Genomic DNA, 23,333 nt, shown 5'->3' on the forward strand with positions numbered 1-23,333 from the left:
TTCTCTGGACACTCTCCAATTTCTCCACATCTTTCTTGAAATGCGGTGCCCAGAACTGGACACAATACTCCAGTTGAGGCCTAACCAGCGCAGAGTAAAGCGGAAGAATGACTTCTCGTGTCTTGTTTACAACACACCCGTTAATGCATCCCAGAATCATGTTTGCTTTTTTTGCAACAGTATCACACTGTTGACTCATATTAAGCTTGTGGTCCACTATGATCCCTAGATCTCTTTCTGCCATACTCCTTCCTAGACAGTCTCTTCCCATTCTGTATGTGTGAAACTGATTGTTCCTTCCTAAGTGGAGGAATTAGCATTTATCTTTATTGAACTTCATCCTGTTTACCTCAAACCATTTCTCCAATTTGTCCAGATCATTTTGAATTTTGACCCTGTCCTCCAAAGCAGTTGCAATCCCTCCCAGTTTGGTATCGTCCGCAAACTTAATAAGCGTACTTTCTATGCCAACATCTATATCGTTGATGAAGATATTGAACAGAGCCGGTCCCAAAACAAACCCCTGCGGAACCCCACTTGTTATACCTTTCCAGCAGGATTGGGAGTCATTAATAACTACTCTCTGAGTACGGTTATCGAGCCAGTTATGCACCCACCTTTTAGTAGCCCCATCTAAACTATTCTTTCCTAGTTTATCTATAAGAATATCATGCGAGACCATATCAAATGCCTTACTAAAGTCTAGGAATATCACATCCACCGCTTCTCCCTTATACGCAAGACATCATGACTTGGCCTCTCTCCCCCACAACTCAGCAGCTGGAAACACACCTGGAGGAGAGAGACTGAACTGATTCAGAAATCAGAAGAGAATAATAACAATAATACTTTCAAATCAAAGTCTCCAAACAAACTGGTATTGGTTTTTCAGCAGAAAATTTTCAGTTTGGGGAATTTAGTTTTCTCAGTCAGACCTTGCCAAGAGAAGCAGGGAGAAAATGTTTGAGTTGCCTCCTTCAGAACAGCTTGGCCTAGACACTAGCTCTGGTTCACTGCTCTGGTCTTGCTCAGGTTGAGGGTATTTTAATAATTTGGGCAGGTCCCAGGGTGTTTTAGGGAGATGATGAGGATGTTACCTTTTGAGATAAAAACTAAGAAATACACTACTAGAGAATTTGTTTTTTTTTAAAGAAAACTGGGATTTAGACATTTTATTTAAAGTTCTGAGTAGGTTTTGTTCGCAAGAAGCAACATTGTTTGATCTGTCATTGTACCAAAGGGGGAAGATGGTTTTCTACAACAGAAGGGTGAAGACTAAACACATCCGATAAGGATGGGATTTAAACTCATGCATGCAGAGAACAATGGATTAGTAGTCCATCACCTTAACCATTTGGCCACCTCATCTGAGCTGTCAAGAAAGAGACAGGAGAAGAAATCTAAGGCTAGGAGAGATAGAGACAATAAGGAGTTTTTAAATACTAAGCGGAAGCGCGGGCTGAATTAGCTCCCCCCCTCACATCTAGTGAGGAGCTGGAGGAAAGACTTCAGGAACTGACCGTGTTTGCACAGATACACCTACTCTGCTTAGGTATTCAGCATCATGGGGCTGCTTTCCCAAAATGACCAGTTTTGGCTGGTGGTGGGTTACAAATCACTTTAGGATTGAATGGAATGAAATGTTATTATCCTTCCTGTATGAGTGAAGGGCAGCAGAACATACCTAGTCCGTTCTGATGGAGGGGTGGGTGGATGAGGAATAGCTTTTATTGGACTTTGTAGAAGTGATTGAGGACATCACCCTAAACCAGTGGTCCCCAAACATTTCACACTGTGCCCTCTTATCCATGGCTGTGGACCCTTGGAAGCCGCGTTCAAGAACCAAGGCTGGGAGTGGGGCTGTGGCTTGCTGGGGAGAGGGGTGCAGATGGGTAAGGGGGTCAAGGCCAAGCGGGAAGCCAGAGCCCCAGGATAAGGGTGGGGTTGGGGAAGAGCTGGGACAGAGTGAGGCTGAATGGTGCTTCCTCCATGGGGGCTGGCTCAGGCCCTCAGGTGCCCCCAAGAATGTTTCTCTGTGTCCCACTAGGAGTCATGCCCCACATTTTGGGAACCACTGAACACTACACACTAAGCAGGGCTAGTGATGCCAAAGCCCAGGGAAAGGGAGAACAAGTGCAGGGCCCCCAGCACTGGAACCATGTGAATGGGCTGTAGAAGAGGGGCAATGGCTGGTGGCACAGGGAGTTAAGGACAAAGGGGGCACAGGAGGGGGCAAGATTAGGGGTGAAGGAGGTGCAAGGGTTGGGCGTGCAGGAGCTAGCAGTAAAGGGGGAGTGGGGATCATTCAGGGGCAATGGGGAAGTGCCAAAGTACAAGTTTTGCCCAGGGCACCATTTTCCCTAATGCTGGTCCTAGCAAACAATTGGAAATGACCCTTCAGTGAGACCAGAACCATAGTGTAGAAAAGCCCCTTTGTTAAGTGGTTGTGGCTGAGTGCTTAGGGAGCTGGGTTAAAAAACAGCAGGCATCTCTCTGTGGAGGTTTGATTCTTGCCTGCTAGGCAAGGTTGGTGTGTGGTGTCTGCATGGCTGTATTTTCAGTGTCTGATTACCCATGGTGCCACAGGGAGCCAAGTCTAGACATATTCAGAGGCTCTTTGCCAGGGTTTCTCAAACTTCCTTTCACTACAACCCCCTTCTGCTGAAAAACACCTTACTACATGGCCCTGGAAAGAGGGACCAAGCCCCTCCACACTGAGCAGAGGCAGAGGAGACAAAGCCTGAGCCCTGCCCCAGTTGGGGGAGGGCGAAAACCAGAGCTTGAGGGATTCAGCCCTGGGTGGTGGGATTCAGACTTTTGGCTTCAGCCTCAGGCACCAACAAGTCTAATGCCAGCCCTGGCAACCCCATTAAAACAGGGTCACATCCCACTTTGGGGTCCTGACATAGTTTGAGAATCACTGCTCTATGCTGAGGGGAGGGAGTTTTCCTGTGGGTGTAGTTGATTCACTTCCCCAAGAGGTGGCAGCTATGTCAGTGGGAGAAGCTATATCGGTGGGTGTGCAAGTTGTGGTGTTTACCACATTTAAGAAGTTTAATCAAACCCCATTTTTAAAACCAGCTGTGGTCTGGGAATGGTAAAGGACGTCGATGAAGCAGGGTTTGTCCTTGAAAGTCCTGGAGATCACGATTCCATGCACCTATTGTCATGGGGGTATAGCTCAGTGGTAGAGTGTTTGATTGCAGCTCATGTGGTCCTCACTTCAAACCCCAGTGTTCTTCTATAACTTTCTTTCTTTTTTTTAAAAAAAGGAAAACATTTTCATTTCCATTCTCCATTATGTTCAGGAGCTCCACTATACGGGGGGGAGGGGGCTAGATATGAATGTAAACATTCAACATTTCACTGTCCAAATGCATAAAAACCTAGCAATGCTGTCCATCAGCTGAAATCAGTTCCAGTCCTCTTAGTGTCTAGTTTATGTTTTCATCAATTAAACAAAGGGATCATATGAATGTGCATTTGCAGATCCCTCTTCTCTAGGAGCTATGTTGTGCAGAAGAACAAGAACCACATCCAGTTGGGGTTCAGGATTCTGATGAGCAAAGAGCCAAAAAATGTTCTGAGGGCTGGAGAAAAATGCCTTCTGGTGAGCTATTGAACGAGCTCAACCTGTTTAGCTTATCAAAAGAAGATTGAAAGGTGACTTCATTGAAGTGTTGAAGGGCCTTAATGGAGAGAAAAGGTTGGGTATGAAAGGGCTCTTTAGTCTAGCAGAGAAAGTCATAACAAGGCCCAATGGCTGGAAGGTGAAAAGAGACAAATTCATATTACAAATAAGACACAAATATGCAACAGCGAGGATGAATCACCACAGGAACAAGCTACCAAGGAAAGTGGTGGATTTGCCATCTCCTGATGTCTTCTAATGAAAACTAGATGCCTTTGGGGAATGTGTTTGCCCCCAAAGTAGCTATTGTGTCATACAGGAGGCCTGCGATATGCAGGGGGTCAGGTTAGATGCTCTAATGGTCTCTTCTGGCCATAAAGTTGACTAATTTCTGAAAAACTGAGTATAGCGCTGGGAGCAGCGTCTGATGTACAACTGTCTAGCCGGCTTGCTTCCTAGAACGAATGCTCCTTGAGTGAGGTGATCCACAGGGAGTAGCACAAACCTCCAAAGTGCCTGGGCAGGGGCAGGACATTATCACAGCAAGGGAGGGGTATGGCAGTGACATAACAAAAGCCTTTTGCAGGACCTCACACTATTGGTCAAAGGTGGTGGGGAGGTGGTGACCTCACAGAAAGATGCAACATCAGCCAGGCAGGACAGGGGCGAAGGGCCGGGGAAACCTCAGAGACCCCTGCGGCTTTGCATCAGCAAGTCTCCTTCTCCAAGTCTCTCTCTTTGAGGACTGAGAGAGTATTCATGTTCACGGACGTGAGCGCCAGGAGGAACCTCTTTTGAGTTTTCTCCTTCCCTTTTTATGATTTTACTAGAAAACAGATGTCCCTGTTTAGAAGGTAAGAGCCTCCTCGAGGTTTAAAACCTGTTCAGTCTGATCTCTCTGTTGACAGTTGAAATCTAGGCATGGAAAATACAAGTTTAAGGATGCAGAATTTTATTCTGCACCTGGGATTTTGTCCTTTAGAATCACTGGGGACATTAGGGTTTGTCCTTTTTGTTTCACCTTTTCCTCCATCCATCCCTCCCTCCTTTCTCTTTGTCTCTTTCTTCTTTTGTCCTTTCAGCTGTTCCCCTCCCAACACCAGGAGCGGTGTGTGTGTGTGTGTGTGTGTGTGTGTGTTGTGGGGGAGTGCTCGGTAGCACACACTGTGGGAGGTCCACCCAGAAATGTGGAGCTGAAATAGTGCTCGGACAGTGATCCCCACCGGTGACTTGGGCCATCCTTTGGGCTCTCTGGTGAAAACCCTCGGCCTCCTGTTCTCAGTCTCTACCCTGATTGGCTGAGCAGGGGGTTATTGACAGGGAAGAGACTCAGGTCCTTGTTGCTCTCTTTGAAGGCCAAGGAAATAAGTCAGAACCAGTTATATATTTGATGAATTCTGCTGCTTCAGTGCATTAATATTCTCTGAGCAGTTCATGATTCTCTCTAACATTGAAGTTCTCCTAAAATACTTGCTGAATAATTACTGTGCAGTGTTGGTCTGCAACTCATTTGAGAGCACTTTACTCATGTCAGTCAATGTTTGCAATTCAAGATCTGATGGTTACTTTGAAAATCAGGGCTCTTGGGGTCCTATTCCCAATTCTGCCACTGGCTGGCTGTGTGACCTAAGACAAGTCAATTCTCCTTTCTCAGCCTTAGCTTCTCCCTCTTTCAAGTAGGGATAGTAATGATCCGGTCCTACCTACCTCACGGTGGGTGGAGGATGGGGATCCATTGGAGAGTGTCACTAGGAGTAGTGCATAATATGAGGTGTCCTATCACATTTACTCAGAGCAGATTATGACATAATAGAATAGCTGAAATAGTCTCTTTTATTTGTATTTTTTCATTTTGAAATTGTTAAGAGCAGCAACTACTTAGCTCAGAGTGAAACATCTTAACTCATGTTTGTAATCTAAGTGTCTCCTCTTTGCGTGCAACGAGGCAATTTAACACACTCTGACAAACAGGAGATGCTTTTGTTTTGCAACAAAATATTTTTGCAAAGAACTTTCATCCCATTTATTTTGATTTCAAGAAAGAAAGTGGTTTAGTCTGAATGGAATTTTCTGATAGAAATGGTTTCAATTAAATTTCTCCACTATCTCAATTCCTGAGCTCTATCCCTGCCTCTGGGGAGTGGGGGTTTCCTGGTTGTTAGAACAGGAGTCAGGACCGGTGGCTTCTCTTTCTGGCTCTGCCACCGCCTTGCTGTGTAGGCCCTTGGTCACTTCCCTTCTCTGGAACTCAGGCTCCTCCCCATCTGTCCAATGGGAACAGGGACAGTTCTCGAACTCTGGGCAGTCCTTAGCCTGAGTGAGATAAGGGGCGTTAAAACCCTCTGTGAAGGAGAAAGGGGAGTTTCACGGTGTTTAGCACCAAGGAATTCTAAAGTTTGCTAAAATGTCTAGTCTGTGGAAACAAGAAATGGTTGGGGTAAAACTTTTTAACCACTGCCTTTTTTAAAGCCCATTCATGGGTGTGTGTCCCTATCTCTCAAGTACCTGGGGTTCTTTGCCAGGAGGAAAGAAGAGATTCCTGCCTCTGTTTTTGTGGTCTTAACAAACCAGGTGTTGTGCTCCAGTTCTCGTCTGAGATCCCTGAAGAAGAACATCTTCCCACCCTTCAACAAGACAGGACCTATCTTTAAAAGGGAACAAAGAGAACTCTGAGACTTACTAGCTCGCCTCACTTCCATAGCTGGAGAGATACTGGAATACATTCTTAAACTATCAGTTTGTCAGCAGCACCAACAGGATAGTTTGGTTCTTAGGACAAGTGAGCATGGATTTGTCAGGAACAAATCATTCCAAACCAATCCTCTTTCCTTCTTCGGCAGGGCTCCGGGCCTAGTGGAGGTGGGTAAACAGTAGATGGGATCTAGCTCGGTGTTACTAAAGCTTTTAACATAGTCCCGTAGGACAGTCTCACAAGCAAACGAGGGAAATGAGGTCTAGATGCAATCAGTGTGATGTGGGTGCAGAGCTGGTTGAAAGCCCAGACTCCAAGAGCCCTTCTCCATGTCTGGCTTTCCAACAGAGAGGGTGTACCGGTTGGGTCTGGCAGGGTTCAGTCTGGGGTCTGGTACTATTCAATATTTTCATTACTGATTTGGAAAATGGAGTGGCGAGCATGCTTCTAAAATTTGCAAATGACACCAAGCACTTTGGATCACAGGACTGGAATTCAAAATGCCCTTAACAAACTGGAGAATTGGTCTTCTTGAGACAAACTCCATGGCTGGGCCCCTCTCTCTAGACTGAGATGAAGTGAAACCCCAGAGCCAAACACTCCTCCTCCTCCTGGGCAGTGCGCTCCACCCTTGAATGGTCAGATGCTGATTAGCACTGTCAGAAGTTTTGTCTGGGAGATTCTCCCAGCACTTTTCAATAGCGGGAAAGTATGAAATCCCATCAATGGAACTCAGGAGTCCTGACTCCCAGTCCCCTGGTCCAGTGACTCCAGCGAAGCACACTCCCTCTCATAGGCAGGGGGAATGGCCATGAGGGCCTGCTTGCAATTTCCTGCTGTGGGAGGGAGTGTGCAGCAGTGGCTAGCAAAGGGGCCTGGAAAGAAGGACTGCTGGGTCCCATCCATACTTCTGACACTTGGTGTGACCCTGAGTCAGTAGCTTCCCCTCCTCAGGCTTGTTTCTCATCAGTAGGGTTGGGGTCGCAGTCCCAACAGCCCAGGGGGGTTGGGAGGCTCCAGGAAGGTGTGCAAAGTGCTGGGATTTCAGGATCCCAGAGGCACTGTCACCCCTGCACTAGGGTGATGTTCTGCACCCCCTGCTGTTGGCCAAGTTTCTCCTTTCCTTGGCAATAAGACAGACTCTTGTTTTCACAGCCAACCGATTGCCCAGTGTCATCACTCTGTCTGCTGGCTGGGCAGGGTAACTCCTCAGGTCATCACCCTGCTCTCCAGCCTGTCTTGGGCTTGGAAAGTGAGGAGAAGGGCGAAGGATGACACTGAACATCCTCCATTCATCGCTCCATCACCAGAGTAAGTGAGTGGCATTAGGGTTCCTCAGTGGCATCCCCTGTCTGTCTGGGGAGAGGCAGAAAGAGGGGAGAGAATCTCTCCCAAAGGAGATTGGATTTGCGAACAGCCCCCAGGAGCCCCTCACTCTCAGACTGGGGAGGGGCTTCTCCAGAGCCATCTCCAAATGTTTGGCAAGGTCCCAGCAATGGGGCTCCCAGCCCTTCCCTTGTGGGAGACTGTTCCTCAGGCTGAGAGTCTCTGAGCTGGGCCAGACCCGGTGAGCTGCTGAGCATGGAAATCAATGGGAAACGAAGGGACCCTGGCCTTGCTATGTCTAGGGACTTTGAAGTGGGGAATGGTTTCCCAGGAGAAGTCAGGACTCCTGGGTTCTGTTCCTTCTCTAGCCTGGGCAGGGAGTGGGGGGGAGGAAGTGTGAGTGTGTCCTGGGCTGGCAGGATGGAGCTGCTTGTCCAAAGTGACCAATGGTCTTTGTGACTGACCCCAGTGCTCGAAAAGGACGAGACTCCCCGGTTCTTGCAGCCCCAGGGATGACGAGGGGGAAGGTTCAGGGGGAGCAGATCATGCAATGAACTCCTGCCAGTGTGTGTAGCTTGCACTCCCTGCACCCTTGTGGGGGGAGGAGCTGCTCTGGCTGGGGCAGGGATGGGGAGAGGCCAAACAAGTTGGTTAGTGAGAGGCTGCCTTGACCCCAGACTCACGTCTGCTCCCCGCTCGGTTCCAGGATGGCCAGGCTCCTGAGGATGTTCAGGAAGAAGGCTCTGCTGGTGGCCCCAGAGCCTGTGGGAAGCAGCTGCCATCTTCCCCAGGAGCGGAGCGGCCCCACCGTCCCCAATGGTGGGGAAGGAGCTCTCGGCCGGGCCAGGAGGTGGAAGTGCCCAGCCTTCTGGAAGAGGAAACCTGCTCCCGGCGCAGGCACCGAGGTGGGAGATGCACCATCAAGACCAAAATGGAGCTGGGCCAGGGTGCAACTGGGCAAGCAGGACCCAGCCCAGGAGCGGAACCCGGCAGGGTGGTTCTGGGGCTTGTTGTGTGGGCAGCAGTGGCCCCAGGAGCCCAGCCCCAATTTCCAGCAGGAGGCATCGCCCTGCCCAGTCAGTGGGGACCTTCCAGCCTTCCCGAGGCAGGAGGTGGAGGATCCCTCTTCCAGCCCCAGCAGCTCGGCCCGCTTCCTGTGGGACAACAGCAGCGCCTGGAACTTGTACAGAAGCGAGGCCGACGGACGCTTCTGCTTTATTCCAGGTGAGGAGCCAGGCTGGGCTCGGAGGGGTAAGGAAGGGGCTGTGAACACTCCGGGCCCAGGCCCTCGAGCAGTGCTATGGGGGTGGGTCCCCAGCTCAGGTGTCTGGCCTGAGACACTGACCTCCACTGACACTAGATGCTGCCACTTTAATCCTTGATGCGCCATTGGGTTGGGGTGTGTGTGTGGAAGGCACCTCCCAGGGAGTCCAGGATTGTGGGTGGAGGAGTCTCTTTGCTATGGACTCCTGAAGGAGTTGGGGGCTGATGACACTGAGGCTACTTGGAATCAAATACATTTGAGATACAAGCACATAGCCCATATTAATAACTTCAAATACAAAAATGGTACACACATACAGCCAGCATAATTATAACCAGCAAATCATAACCTTGTCATAGACACCTCACACGACAACCTTTGCACAATATTTGCTGCACATATATAACAGTGGTGGCAACAATGATCCCTACGGTCCCAGTTCATATTAATAACATCACAGAAGGCTATAGAGAAGTGGGAGAGAGGTGTCTTCCAGCCGGCGTGTCTCGTCCGTTTCTCCCTTGCCGCTTGGGCCGAGGTGGGAAGGGAGCGAAACGTCCCCGGCTGAAGGTTTTTTGCTCAGCCTTGAAGATTAATCCCGACCCCCCGGCATGGCTAGGTCGGGGTTGTCCTGGGCTCTGGGGGCAGAGGGCTGAGCTGGGAGAAGGGGAAGATGAGGGGATTTTGTCTCTGATAGATAAGGACTTTGTCAGGAGGAAGCTGTAGGTCACATGCTGGGGGTGTTAGTGAGATTTGAGCTGGGGTAGCAGCAGCAGGGAAGCAGTGTGTGGGGTGGGGGGGATTCACTTGGTAAAAATGAAACTCCCAAGCCGCTCCCTTTGCTGGAGTAAAAGCCTCTCATTTATCTCCTCAACTCCCCTCCATGAAAATCTCCACCCCTCCCCTGGTCCTGAGAGACCCCCCTTACTCCCATGGAGATTTGTAATTGTTCTAACTCTTCCTTGGATTTGTCCAAATAGTTTTCCCAGAAAAATGATCAAGGACATTTCAAATGAGAAAAACAAATGAAACCAGAGAATCTCCCACCACACACAGTTTGGGTCTGAATTTTTCTACTGAAATTTGGAGATAATAAAACTCCTTCCTCTGTTGGCCAGAAACCAAAGCTAGACCTCCCCTGCTGTAGCTGTGACTTCTACTACCAAACCACCAATGCGCTGTCTCCTCTTGTGAGACATTTCTCTGCACAATACTGCTGCTATTCCAGTTATTGACTCCAGGAAACATTTTCCTTAGCCTGGTTCCGTGTGTCACTGGTTTCTATAGCAAAGGTCAGTCCCTGGCCCTGTGGTCCAGACATCCTCATTCACATCAGGCTTCAAGTTGAGAATCATTTCCTATTCCCGCTCTGTGGGAGGGGAGACTTTTAAACGCGCTCTCTGTGCGACTGAACATGGCTAAGCAAAGAGAACAAATCCAAATACCCCGCTGTGCTTTGGGAGTCAGGTTTCCGGTGGGAATTCTGTAGTTCAGATGACTTCACTCCTGGTCATTGTGATTCTTTACCAGTTTCTCTGGCATTGGGGCACCTTTATGCTTCAGCTGTGATAGCCGAGTGGTTAAGGTGTTGGAGTGGAAATCCAAAAGGGTTCCCCTGTGTAGGTTCAAATCTTGCTCACAGCGAGGCCTGTGTTCTAGCCAGTATCTTATCAGGGCAATACCTCTGTACAACCCCCTGAGACACTCTCAAGTCTCTCCCCACCCCAAGTAAATCCTCTTCTGCTCCTTTCATAGAGATCCCTGGGACACCACCTCACACTGTGTCCCTGAGGTGTCAGGCAAACTCTCAGTGCCTGTAGCCTCTGCCACTCACCTAGTGCCCCATAGATCAGCCATAACCCTAGTTCTGCTCCTCTCTCTAGTGTGTGAAAGGAGCCAAGTCAGTGACTCCATGGGATTTGTCCCGGACCCCTCTAGGGCCGGCCCTGAAGGGAAGCACTGACTATCACAGTGACAATACAACTGACCAGCATTGCAGGGAGACTGAGGGAGAACCATACTCATCAGGTCTCTTCTCTCCCCTAAGGTGAGCCAGACACTGCTCTCTCCTGACTCTCACTCTAGCAGCTGGACACTAAGGAGCCATTTCCCCACAGGAAGTGCATTGAGTGACCCTGTGGTGCTGGGGTGGGGGGGGTGGCGCTGCTGCTGGCTCTGGGGCTGGCAGGGGGGTTGATGTCTGCACAGACTCTCAGCTGCCAGACCAGAGGGGACACTTGGGACCTTACCAGACTGTCTCATTGAAGATGGGGGGTTGACAGACCAATACAGATGCTCTCCAGAGCACGGAGCAACATCTGCCCATGCAGCCAGGAAATGAGCATTTCTCACAGCCTGGAGCCAAGGGTGAGGCAGCAGCTACTGTTCCAGCTCCTGGCGGACAGGCCCTGTCAGCCAACAGACACTTCTTATTCACCACAGCTAAGGGCGCCGGGTTCCTCCAGTGGGGGTGTGAAGCAGCCATTCTTTTCCTGTCCTTTTTATGTGCGACTGCTGACAAAAACATCCCAGACAGAGAAGCAACAGGCCAAAATACTGTCATGCAACTGCCAAAGTAGCTCAGTTGGGAGAGCGTTAGACTGAAGATCTAAAGGTCCCTGGTTCAATCCCGGGCATTGGCAAGCCCTGTCATTATGCTTTGTGCAGAGATGGCTTGCTCTCTGGGAGCACAGCAGTGCCTGCTCCCAAGGTGAGTTCCTGACCTTGGGACCTGCAGTAGGAAAACACAAAAGGGGCTTACTGCCCCTAGTTGGCCCATCTGACCTTTAATGATGAGAGTTGTCTTTCCCAACATGGTGGGAAGAAAGTGAGGCAGGGCAGCCCTCAGGAATGGTGCCAGAGGGCTGCTAAGCAGGGTTTGGGGATGAATACTCCTCTGTGCAGCTGAGCAAGAGCAGTACCAGGGAAGGGGCATCTTTAAAAGTGATCCCACACACCTCTCCTCCTCTGGGCAGCTGGTGCTGACAGCTCCAAGGGAAGGCTTAAAAGCCACAGAGCAACTGAGGGCAGGACCATATCTATGTGTGGCCTTCAGACAGGCACAAAAACACCCAGCCAGGATGCTTCCTGCCATGCCGAACACCCACTGAAGGTCACCAGCATGCGGGGCAGCTGCTGATGCTCTGTGGATAATATCACAAGTTGGTAGGAAAGCAGGGCCAGCCCCCATGGTGGGGCCTCTGACTGGTCCCACTCAAGGTGCTCACTTTTGCAGTGGGGCAGGAGATTTTACCCCACGAGGCTTTTCCCAAGCTGGCAAGAAGCAGAGAAACACCCAGGCTCCCAAGACGCTATGTAGCAAGTACCCTCCAGCACAGGGACAGGTGCACACACTAGCCCAGGCAGCCGCCCACTTTCTTTGGCAAGTCAGGAAGGGCAAAAGCTAGACTGGAAGCACCTGGGGCTCCTGCCGCAGCCTTTGTGACACCCAACCCCCAACTCCTTCCCAGGGCTCTAGCTGAAGCCAGAGCATTGGCCTGAGCAGCCAAGAAGAGGTTCCAGCCCTGAAGGGAGCAAGACATTCAGCACAATGGTAAAACTGCAGGAACTCAACCACCAAGGGACTCAAACTCTCAATCTTCTAATCCACACTCAGATGCCTTATCCATTAGGCCACATGGTAACATAAGAAAAGACCCTCCAAGCACTTCTTTAGAAAAGGCAGACACTGTGTTTCTCAGGTCATCTACTGAGGGGGGCTGAGACTCTCTGGGCACAAGAAGTAGAGTTCCCAGCGACACTTGAGACTTAATTCTATGGAGCCAGGTGCAGGGCTTTGCAAGGGAGGCTCAGGCATGGGGGGATTAGGGTGCAGTGGACGGACCGGCTGTCTAGGTGTGGAGATTTAGTCACACTGAGGCACAGAAGGGAGGAGGAGGAATAATCCTGCTGACAGTCAGTGGCTGTGCAGAAAAAGAGGAGAGGTTCTGGGGACATTTTTTGCCTCTCTTTTGCCTATCTGCTTGCTCTTGTGGTGAACAGTGAAGATGATCTCAACTAGTTCAGTTAGTAGCGCATCAAGTTCTTAGTCTGAGGATCCAGGGTTCAAGCCCCTGTCTGGGCACCCAGTTTTAAGTTGCCATGTATGCCAGGAGCCAAATGATTCCTGGTACTTCTCCACCAGCCACATGCAGATTTCCAGAATCCATGGCCATTTCCTGGAAAGGTTCCTTTCCTCAGGTATCAGGAGACAGGCCGCATCCACAGGAACAGGCCTAGAACATACAGTCTCTGGCTGGCAGGAAGTGCTGTGGGGCCAGGTACTGAGAAAGCTCAGAGGGAGAGCAGCAGAGATGAGGGGAAGAGAGACAGAGAAGCAGTTTTGAGGATTTCAATAACTCAGTCCTGGATTAGGGGTTGTATAAAAGTGGATGGGTAGGGTTCTGTGGCCTGCCTTGTGCAGGAGGTCAGACTAGATGATCATATTGGTCCCTTCTGGTCTATGAGTCTATAATGAGGACAGTGTACAGGGGGTTCAGGTCCAGCTATTGTGGGGAACTTCCCTGGATTATACATGACCCTGGTGCAATTGGCCAGAGAAAGGATCTGAGTCCCCACCCCCTTAGCCAGAGGTCTGCCTGACCCCAAGGATGCTCTTTCTACTCTCATGTGTGGCAGAGTCCTCGTAACCCCAACAAGGCTGGGCTCAGGAATCCTGGAGGGTTTGACCCCTGTGGTGAGCTGGAGCCAGTTCCCAAGAACCGGTTGCTAAATTAGACCTCTGTGGAGAACCGGTTGTTAAAGGGCCAAGGGATGGGCAAAGAACTCCGGTCTGCAGGCTGAGGTTCCCCTGGCCCCTCCCCCATTTCCCACCAGCTGCAGTGTGACCAGCCACCGGCACCAGCTGAGCTTCTGAGCTTCTGAGTCGTCCTGCTGCTTTGAGCTGCAGGCAAGGTAAGGGGAGGAGGCTGCAAGCTCCAGGGCTGCTGTGGGCTGCTGTGGGGGAGGCAATTTTCCCCAGCCCCTGCAGGGGCCCCTTGCCCCACAAGTATGTCTTCTCCAGCCCCGGCCCCCCCCCCCGCTTCCCCCCCTTAAATCAAAAATTTTTATAGGGAGCCGGTTGTTAAGATTTTGGCAGCTCATCACTGTTTCACCCCCAATCTTGTCATGATCACTTGAACAGGACTACAGTGTCTCCACTCTGGGCACTTCCCTGACCCACTCCTCATTGCATGTGCTTCAAGCAAACACCATTTATTACCCAGCAATCAATGTAAAACATAAGGAAAGATTAAAGGAAAACAAGTCACCCTGTTCTGTGGTGCAGGGAGAGCACAACCAGCGTCTATGGAGGGTCAGGGCAGGTCACAGTCTCTCCCTCACATGTCCCAGGCCTCCTTCGCAGGCTCTGGCTGTGCTGCAGGGACACCATGGGCTGGACACTTGCTCTGGCAGTGGCCACATGCTCTAGGTGACATGACCCTTGTTCCCAGTGTCAGCCCCCATGTAGGGGATCTCTTGATGGGTGGCATCTCCTTGCACTGGGCCTTCTGCCCAGGGTCTCCCTCGCTCTCCCACACTGCTCACTGCACCCACCTCCAGCCCCAGTGCTGCTGCGGCTCTGCCTCCAGCTCCCTGGGCTGCTCCTCTGGCTCCGCTTGCTACAGCTCTTCTCCTAGCACAGATCTGCTCCCTGGGCAGCTTCTATGGCTCGTGCTGCTGCGGCTCGGCTCCCAGCACAGATCTGCCTGGTTCTCCCTGGCTGGTGCAGCTCTGCTCCCTGGCTCTTCTCGGGCTCTTGCTCTCTCCTTAGCTCCACCCCACTCTGGCCCAGGCAGTTCCAGCTCACACAGAGGATGGGACACCCTGGCCTGGTGACGCCCTCATTACACTGTCTGGCCTGTCAGTCCGGCTAACTTGGAGATTTGGCCTCTCCCCATTGCCCCTGGGGACTGTCAGTCTCTGGGTCCTGATTTCCCATTGGCCCTTCCCCCATCAGTTGGGACTGGGAACTAGCCAACGAAAACCCCACTAAGTTTTAGTAAGGGGCCAACAGTCCCTTACATGAGCCAGCCCCGTGAGGGTCACCACTGTGCGGAGAAAGCAGCTCAAGCTGGTCCCATGGTGTAATGGGCAACGCTCAGGACTTTGAGTCGTTCCATCTGAGTTCAAAGCTCAGTGGGACCTTATGCTGGCTTGTGGTAAAGCCCTGGACTCACAGTGCTCAACTTCCTTGTTTCCAGCTGTACAAGAGCAGATCTTTCCCCTCCTGCTGGGTGACTTGCCCACTAGGGCCAGGTTTTGGGTTGTGATGGCCAAAATTGGTTGGGACTCTAGAACTTGCTACCCTGGTTGCTGATGCCTGCAGTCCTGTGGTTTGATCTGGTGATTGGGATTCTTGCTGCTTCACATGGGGCCCAAAAGTTTGGCCCTTGTGCTTCCTGCCACACTTTTCCTCTTGCCTACATGGTGCTTGAATAAAGGAGGGCCAGAGCCAGGCTTGATAGTCAGGGCTAGGCAGGAGGGAGGAAGAGCCCCAGGCTGGAGCCCAGCACACCTCTCCTCCTCTGGGCACCTAGAGCAGAGGTGGCTGGTGCTGACAGCTCCAAGGAAAGGCTTCAAATCTACAGAGCAACTGAGGTCACGGCCAGAGGAGGGGAGGATCATGCCTATGCATAGCCAGCAGACAGCCACAAAGACACCCGGCCAGCCTGCTCCCTGCCATGCCAAACCCCCCTGAAGATGTGCTTAATCCACTTGCTGATCAGGAGGAAAAGCTCTCAAAATCTGTGCACGAGGAGAACTTCTTTTTTCCCCTCTACCTTTCATCTGTGAAAACAGCTGTGTGAAAGGTGGAAGGGATTTGGGGGCCCAGGAGGAGGCGCTTGATGTTCAGTGCCTTAGAGAAGCTGGACTTGGACATGGTGGGTGTTGGGAAAATGCACATTCATGAGTTTAGGGTAGATTGATGGGCAGAGGGTGATTGCAAGAAGGGCCCATCTCTCTGGTCCTCCAGGCCAGGGAAGAATGATGGGGTTGGAGTCTTGCTCTTCACATTTGCGGTGTGAATACAGAAGGGGCTGGAACTCCAACCAGGGAGGGCATTACTGGTGGACTTTGTGCTCTGCAGCACTGGTTACGGCTATATTAGCGTGTATGGTCCCCAGTTAAGACATGAATGGAAAGATCAGTGGAAGGAACTGGCTCCTTTCCTCTGGACTGTTTGGTGTTGGGGGGGGATTTTAATTGTGTCAGCCAGCCTGAGGACCGCTGGTCCTGTTTTCCTGACTGTCAGAGGAAACATTTTTACACTGAGCACTACCTGGCGCAGGTCTGTAGTGAGGTCGGCTTAGAGGCACTCACACCAGCCCCAGAGGGGTTCACCTTTCTGCGGGGATGAGCCAGGAGTCGCACTGACCGGATTTACGTGAAGGAGAGCATGTCGACAGCCTAGTGCAGGGTGGTGCTTATGGACTGTTCGGGTCACGCTACTTTCACCATGTGCTCAGTGTGGACAATTCCCTGACCAGGGGCTGCTCTATGTATTTTGTCGCTCCAAGCACGGCATTCAGGCAGCCTTCGATGGCATGCCTGCAGGAGGTCCTCTGGTAACGCGGATTCGGTGGCATGCCTACAGGAGGTCTACCAGTCCTGCTCCTTCAGTGTACCCACTGCCGAATTGCCACTGAAACCGCGGGACTGGCAGAGCTCCCGCAGGCATGCCATCTAATCCGCTTTACCAGAGGACCTCCTGCAGGCATGTCACCTAATCCACATTACCAGAGGATCTCCTGCAGGCATGCCACCTAATCCGCATTACCAGAGGACGTCCTGCAGGCATGTCACCTAATCCGCATTACCAGAGGATCTCCTGCAGGCATGTCACCTAATCCACATTACCAGAGGACCTCCTGCAGGCATGCTGCCGAAGGCAGCCTGACTGCCACCCTCACAGTGACCGGCAGGCCGTTCCCCGCAGCTTGCCGTCCCAGGCACAAGCTTGCTGCGCTGGTGCCTGGAGCTGTCCCTGTCCCTGACCCAGGGCAGAGGATATTGGAAGCTGAACATCCAGAGCTTGCAAGATAAAGGAGCAGGGGGGTGAGGCCTGGTGTTGTTGGCAGAACGGGAAAGCATCAGAGGGTTCTATGGCAACCAGAGGGATTGACGGGAGTCGGTGAGGGAGGAGTTGGCGGCTTTGTTCCAGCGGTCAGGCAAACACCGCAATATCAAAGAGACTAATGGTGCCAAGTCCTGCAGTGTCACCTGTGGGATTTCCACAAGAGCATCCAGGCTGGGGAGCCAGTCATCATGTGACCGTACAACCGGATCAAGTGACAGCTGCCCGAGTTCCAGGAGATGAGGCTGCAGCTGGCCAATATGAGGGGGAGCTCCGAGTGAAGGGAGCAGCAGCCTCCCCTGACATTTGTGCAGCCTGCAGGGAATGGAGACCAAGAAGGGGGATGTGGGGACTCAGGGCAGGACCCACGGATCCCATAGTGCAGGACAACAGTCGCTGGAGGAGGAGAGAGTGTCCTGTGAGAGGAAGCCGCTGGTGGGAAGCAATAAGTGCAGAGTGCAAACCAGTCAGCCGAGAGACACAAGGGTCTAGAAGCAGGCTCTAGCAGCAGGTTCCATGGTGTAAGAGGCAGCACTCAGGACTTTGAATCCTGGAGTTTGAGTTCAAATCTCAGTAGGGCCTCCTGGAGATATTGTGGTTTGCTGCAAAGCCTTGGAGCTCAATGTGTATGGTTAACCTCTACCTGGGTGAACTTCAGTGAGGTTTTTTTTCTCCTCCTCCTGGATCACTGATGCCCACTGGAGATAGGTCTTTGGTCCAGCTGGCCGCTATAGGGTGAGGTCCTAGAACTTAACAGTCTGGCTAGAGATTCCTGCGGGTTGACCTGATGGTTGGGTTTCTTGCTGCTTCACCTGATGTCCACAACTTTGGTCCCTGTAGCTTCAACTCTTCCTCTTGCCCACATGGCATTTCAAGGAAGGAGTGCCAGGGCCAGGCTTCCCAGGCTGGAGCCCAGCACACCTCTCCTCCTCTGGGCATCTAGAGCAGAGGCGGCTGGTGCTGATGGCTCCAAGGGAAGGCTTAAAAGCCACACAACAACCAAGGTCAGAGCAGGAAGAGAGCAGGACCATGCCTCTGTGTGGCCTTCAGACAGGCACCAAAACACTCAGCCAGCCTGCTCCCTGCCATGCCAAACATCCCTGAAGGCCACCTGCAGACCAGCATGCGGGGCAACTGCTGATGCTCTGTGGCCATTATCGAAGATGGTTGGAAAGCAGGGCCAGCCCCACCAGTGGGGCCTCTTACTGTTTCCACTCAAGGTGCTCACTTTTGCCGTGGGGCAGGAGATTTTACCCCAAGAGGCTTTTCCCCAGCTGGTGAGAAGCAGAGAAACACTCAGGCTCCCAAGGTGCTATTCACCAAGCCCCCTCAAGCACAGGGACAGGTGAACATTTGGAAGAGGGAAACTGCTCCACATGCTAGCCCGGGCAGCCGCCCATTTTCTTTGGCAAGTCAGGAAGGGCAAAGGCTAGACTGGAAGCAACAGGGGCTCCTGCCCCAGCCTTTGTGACACCCATCCCCCAACTCCTTCCTAGGGCTCTAGCTGAAGGCAGAGCATTGGCCTGAGCAGCCAAGAAGAGGTTCCAGCCCTGAAGGGAGCAGGACTTTCAGCACGAAAGTAAAAGTGCACCAGCACAACTATAAAGGGACTTGAACCTGCAATCGCTTGATCTGAAGTAAGAAGCCTTATCCATTAGGCCACATAAGAAAAGGCCCTCCGGATACTTCTTTGGAAAAGACAGACACTGATACATCTGACACAGTGGGCATTCACCCACGAAAGCTCATGCTCCAGTACGTCTGTTAGTCTATAAGGTGCCACACGACTCTTTGCTGCTTATGCAGAAACCGTGTTTCTCAGGTCAGTTACTGAGGGGGGCCGAGACTCTCTGGGCACAAGAAGTGGAGTTCCCAGTGAGATGTGAGACTTAATTATCTGGAGCCAAGTGCAGGGCTTTGGCAGGGAGTCTCAGGCATGAGGGATTGTGGTGCAGCAGACGGACCGGCTGTCTAGGTGCAGAGATTTAGTCTCACTGAGGAGGAGGAGAAATCCTGCTGACAGGCAGTGTCTAGGGCCGGTGCAACCGCTAGGTGAACTAGTCGGCCGCCTATGGTGCCAAGTGGTTGGGGGCACCAAAAAGCGCACTCAGGGGAGGCTGTGGAGTGGAGGTGAGCTGGGGCAGGGGGCTAGAGGGAGGGCTGCCTGCAGCAAGTAATGGGGGCAGGGGCGTGCAGGGGAACCGCTCTCTGTCCCAGCTCACCTCTGCTCCGTCTTCTCCCCTGAGCACGCAGCCCCCGCTCTAATTCTCCTCCCATCCTAGGCTTGCTGCACTAAACTGCTGATTGGCATCGCAAGCCTGGGAGGCGAGAGAAGTGGAGCAGCGCTGGCGTGCTCAGGGGAGAAGGCAGATTGGAGATGAGCTGGGGTTGGGAGCTGCTGCAGGAGGGGCTGAATGGCTCTTCCCCATGGCTCCCGTCCCTGCTCCGCCCCAGACCCATCCCCCCGCCCTGCACTCACTGCATGGTAAGTGAAGTGACCCAGCCCCAGCCTGGTCCACTCCTCTGGTTCCCAGCCACGCCACTGGCGAGTGCTGTGGGGCAGTTCCCCCCTCCCCCCAAAGCTTGGGAGCCAGGGGAGGTCTATGGCTCTGGGTCTCTCATCCCTCCATCCCCTCCCCTGCCCCAATATCCTCTTGGGCTCTGTGGGGCTGGTTCTCTCTCCCTGCCCCTGTGCTCCCCCCTGCACAGCATGTCCTGGGAGTGACTCAGTTTCACTGGACCAACATTTCACCACTCCACACATGTCTCTTCTGTCCCCCAGCTCCCTCCACTCCACACCATTTTCCCTGCACCCTAACCTGGGTCTCTGCCAACCCCCTCTCCTCTCCTCCTGACCTCAATATCCCCTGCCCCTACGGGTCTCCCTCCCCCATTCTCCCCCATCCCCTCCCCCAATATCTCCCTGCCCCAGGCTGTGACGTGCCATGACGTGTGTTGGGGCTGTGACGTGTGCTGGGATCAGCGCTGGCTAACGGGTTTTTACCGCCCCAGGTGGCAGGGAAAAAAAAAGAACCCACGATCGCAATCAGTGGCAGCTCCACTGCGCTGCCTTTTTCTTCAGTGGCAACTCGGTGGCAGGTCCTTCGCTCCGAGAGGGACCGAGGGACCCGCCTCTGAATTGCTGCCAAAGAGCCCGACGTGCCGCCCCTTCCCCTTGGCAGCCCCAAGCACCTGCTTGCTGAGCTGGTGCCTGGAGCCGGCCCTGGCTGGGGCTGTGACGTGCGCTGGGGCTGTGATGTGCTGTGACCTGCTCACTCCCCAAGGGCAACTCACTCCCTTGAAACCAGCAGGACAGAAGGTGTCATGTGTCCATGGGCGGAGTTATGCAGATGAGCAATGTCTGGAGGCAGTACGAGGAGCAGCGAGAGGAACCGAAGGAGCCGGGCAGAGAGAATTCTCTGTGTGTGGACAGAGTCCGGTGTGGGGAATTCGTGTGGGGAGTGTCTGCACCGGAGGCACTTCGGGGCAGTGATTGCCACTGAGCTACGTACTGACAAAAGGTGTGTGAATGGGGTGTGGTGCTTGGCTGGGAGCAGCTTGTGGTGATAAGAAAAGAGGTGGGAGCAAGAAGTCCTGTTCTAGCAGGGGGCGTATACCCTGAGAGGGTGTTTTGTGGGTGCAAGTAGGTTTGGGGGCTTCTTGCAATGACAAGGGTTGTCTGCAGCTAGAACCCTTCTAACCCCACTAGTTTTCTCTGTGTTGGGGGGGGCAGATTCTGTGATGTCACAGTCCCTGGGGGAGGAGTTTGAATCATAACTCCAAAGTGGGAGAACAACTCCCCCCACTCCTGCTCAGTCTCCACTAGGGGGCTGGGCTGGGCTCTCTAGGGAGGGAAGCACAGGGAAAAACAGTCTCCCCTATGGAACCCAGGAGTCCTGGATCCTAGTCCCCCTGCTCTAGACCCCTTCCACTTCCAGAGCCAAGGATAGAACCTAGGGGTCCTGGTGTTCAGCCCCTTCCTGCTCTGACCACTAAACCCCACTGCCCTCCCAGGGTGGTGCAGGGGTCACTGGGTCTGTGTCCCAGCTCTGCTAAGGGCCTTGACTGATTTTCCCAAAGTGCTTCCTTCTGAATCTAGCCGACGAAGTGGGAATTCACGCACGAAAGCTCATGCTCCAATACGTCTATTGGTCTATAAGGTGCCACAGGACTCTCTGCTGCTTTTAAAGATCCAGCACATCTGCCCCCTCTGCCGGGTCACTGCCCACCCCGTGTGGGGGCACCAGCACTGTGCCGAGTAGTGATGGACAATTGTCCAAGCTGGCCCAGGGGAGACGTGTGTGTCCCTGCTGCCCTCTGCTGAGCCCTGCTCTGTGTGTGTGTGTGTGTGTGTCTGTGACACTGTATCAGTGTGTTGCTGCGCTAACCAGCAGGAAATGGCTTTGCAGGATTTTGTATTCTGCAGCAAGTGACTCTCTCTCTCTCTCTCTCTCTCTCTCTCTCTCTCTCTCTCTCTCTCTCTCTCTCACACACACACACACACACACACACACACACACACACACACACGGGACTCACACAATCCCAAGAACACTCACACACAACACACCCAGAGGGACATGTTAGTCCAACCTCCAAAGAGAGAAACAATCACACTCCCAGCCACACTCACAATAACCCCCCCACACACATAACATTCACAGTTGTGCTCAGAGACACAACTGCACACAGTTCACTCCCACTGCTCCAAATACAAGGACCTCCTGCCCCACACAGCATGTGCCAAGGCCTGTTGAACTCACTGCCACTGGACAGCTACCAATGAGAATGACCCCCTCGTGCTGGATCATCTGCTTGGCCCCCCACTCCCTCTCGGGGCATGCTGTGCAGCATGGCTGGGGATTGTGCAATAGCAGGCTGGGGCCGGGTCACTCCACTTCCTGCAGGAAGTAGCCAGCCCCCTGTCCCCCACAGAGGCCTGGGGCCAGCCCCCCTCTGCTTCCCCCCATGCAGGCTTAGGGCCTCAGCCGGCTCTGCTCCCCTGGCTCCCAAGTTTGGGGGGAGGGGGGAACCGCCCCACAGCACTCGCCGGCAGCATGGCTGGGAGCCAGAGGAGTGGACCATGCAGTGAGTGCGGGGGGAGGGGGGCAGGGCTGGGGTGTAGCAGGGGCGGGGGCCATGGCAAAGAGCCAGGCAACCCCCCCTGCAGCAGCTCCCCACCTCAGCTCACCTCCGCTCTGCCTTCTCCCCTGAGCACGCTGGCACCGCTCCACTTCTCCTGCCTCCCAGACTTGCGATGCTAATCAGCTGTTTAGTGTGGCAAGCCTGGAAGGGGAGGAGAATTAGAGCGGGGGCAGCGTGCTCAGGGGAGAAGACGGAGCAGAGGTGAGCTGGGACAGGGAGCAGTTCCCCTGCATGCCCCCACCCCCTTTACTTGCTGTGGGCAGCCCTCTCCCTGCACCCCCCAGCCCCCTGCCCCAGCTCACCTCCAGTCCTATGCTGCCTCTTCCCCCAAGACCCCTCCTCCTGCTCACTGCTCTCGGCCCCCTCCCCACCCTCACTCACCCTTACGGTCATTACAAAGTGGCAAGGCAGAGACCTCCCATTTTTAAAAGTCCTGGGGTGTTCACCCCTGTTCAGGCACCCCTGAGACCCTGCACTTCACCCAGCTCTCCCTGATTTCAGCTGTTAGTGAGGGAGGCTCACTGCTAGCGCAGACTCAGCAGTTTCTTGGATGAGAGACACTGTCCCAAAGCAGGACTAATGCTTAGAGCTGGTGATCAGTGATTTCAGATCTGTTGGTCTGCAGCAAGACTCTACAGTGAGTGTCAGTCAGCTCTGTTATTACACAGGGAAGAACAAAAGGGTCAAATGGTGCCTGGAAGCCTTAAGAAGAATGCACCCCACCAAGTACAATGCTTGTTGATACCAGCTCCTAACCCCACTGAGAATGTTTCGGGGTGATTCCTTGCCTTTATCAACCTAGGGGACTGAGAGACTTGTATTTAACAGGTGCTCCAGTGGTACAATTGGTTAGCGCACCGTACTTATAGGACAGTGCTGAGAGGAGCTATGCTGAGGTTGTGAGTTCAAACCTCCCCTAGAGCACTGGTTTTCATTAGCCAAATGGCTTTACCCCCTTGTTTGGCCCTATGGAATGTAGAATTCCAGCCCTGGGGAGGTTGAAGCAGCGTAGGATTCAAAAATGCCCCTTCACTTATTACCTCCTCTCCAGAGTGCAGGTCAGAATCTACAATCCTTTCTCCCCCACCAGCCCCTGTGCCAGGATTCCTCAAGCAGAGCCTGGAGTCCTGCCCATCCTTGACCCCTGAGCCTGGAGGGAGAGGAGCAAGGAGCCATTGTTAGAGGGCTTTGGCTTTCC

General features: G+C 52.8%; 2 long non-coding RNA genes and 3 other non-coding genes across 6 annotated transcripts in view; 2 read left to right on the top strand and 3 right to left on the bottom strand.

The window, feature by feature from the left end:
- The window catches only part of LOC127041587 (uncharacterized), a 65,915-nt gene extending 61,591 nt beyond the window's left edge, over positions 1–4,324 (bottom strand). Inside the window, exon 1 of the long non-coding RNA XR_007771681.1 lies at positions 4,259–4,324. This is a non-coding gene — a long non-coding RNA (uncharacterized LOC127041587). The remainder of the gene's footprint in view (positions 1–4,258) is intronic.
- The window catches only part of LOC127041585 (uncharacterized), a 593,788-nt gene that overhangs the window by 404,646 nt on the left and 165,809 nt on the right, over positions 1–23,333 (bottom strand). The window lies entirely within an intron of this gene.
- TRNAS-ACU (transfer RNA serine (anticodon ACU)) lies at positions 1,287–1,368 on the bottom strand. The gene has a single exon. It is a non-coding gene; the product is annotated as a tRNA-Ser (tRNA).
- TRNAS-GGA (transfer RNA serine (anticodon GGA)) lies at positions 10,476–10,557 on the top strand. Its single transcript has one exon. It is a non-coding gene; the product is annotated as a tRNA-Ser (tRNA).
- Positions 11,483–11,555, top strand: TRNAF-GAA (transfer RNA phenylalanine (anticodon GAA)). Its single transcript has one exon. It is a non-coding gene; the product is annotated as a tRNA-Phe (tRNA).

The sequence above is a fragment of the Gopherus flavomarginatus genome (assembly GCF_025201925.1).
Source record: "Gopherus flavomarginatus isolate rGopFla2 chromosome 13 unlocalized genomic scaffold, rGopFla2.mat.asm SUPER_13_unloc_3, whole genome shotgun sequence".
Lineage (NCBI taxonomy): Eukaryota > Metazoa > Chordata > Testudines > Testudinidae > Gopherus > Gopherus flavomarginatus.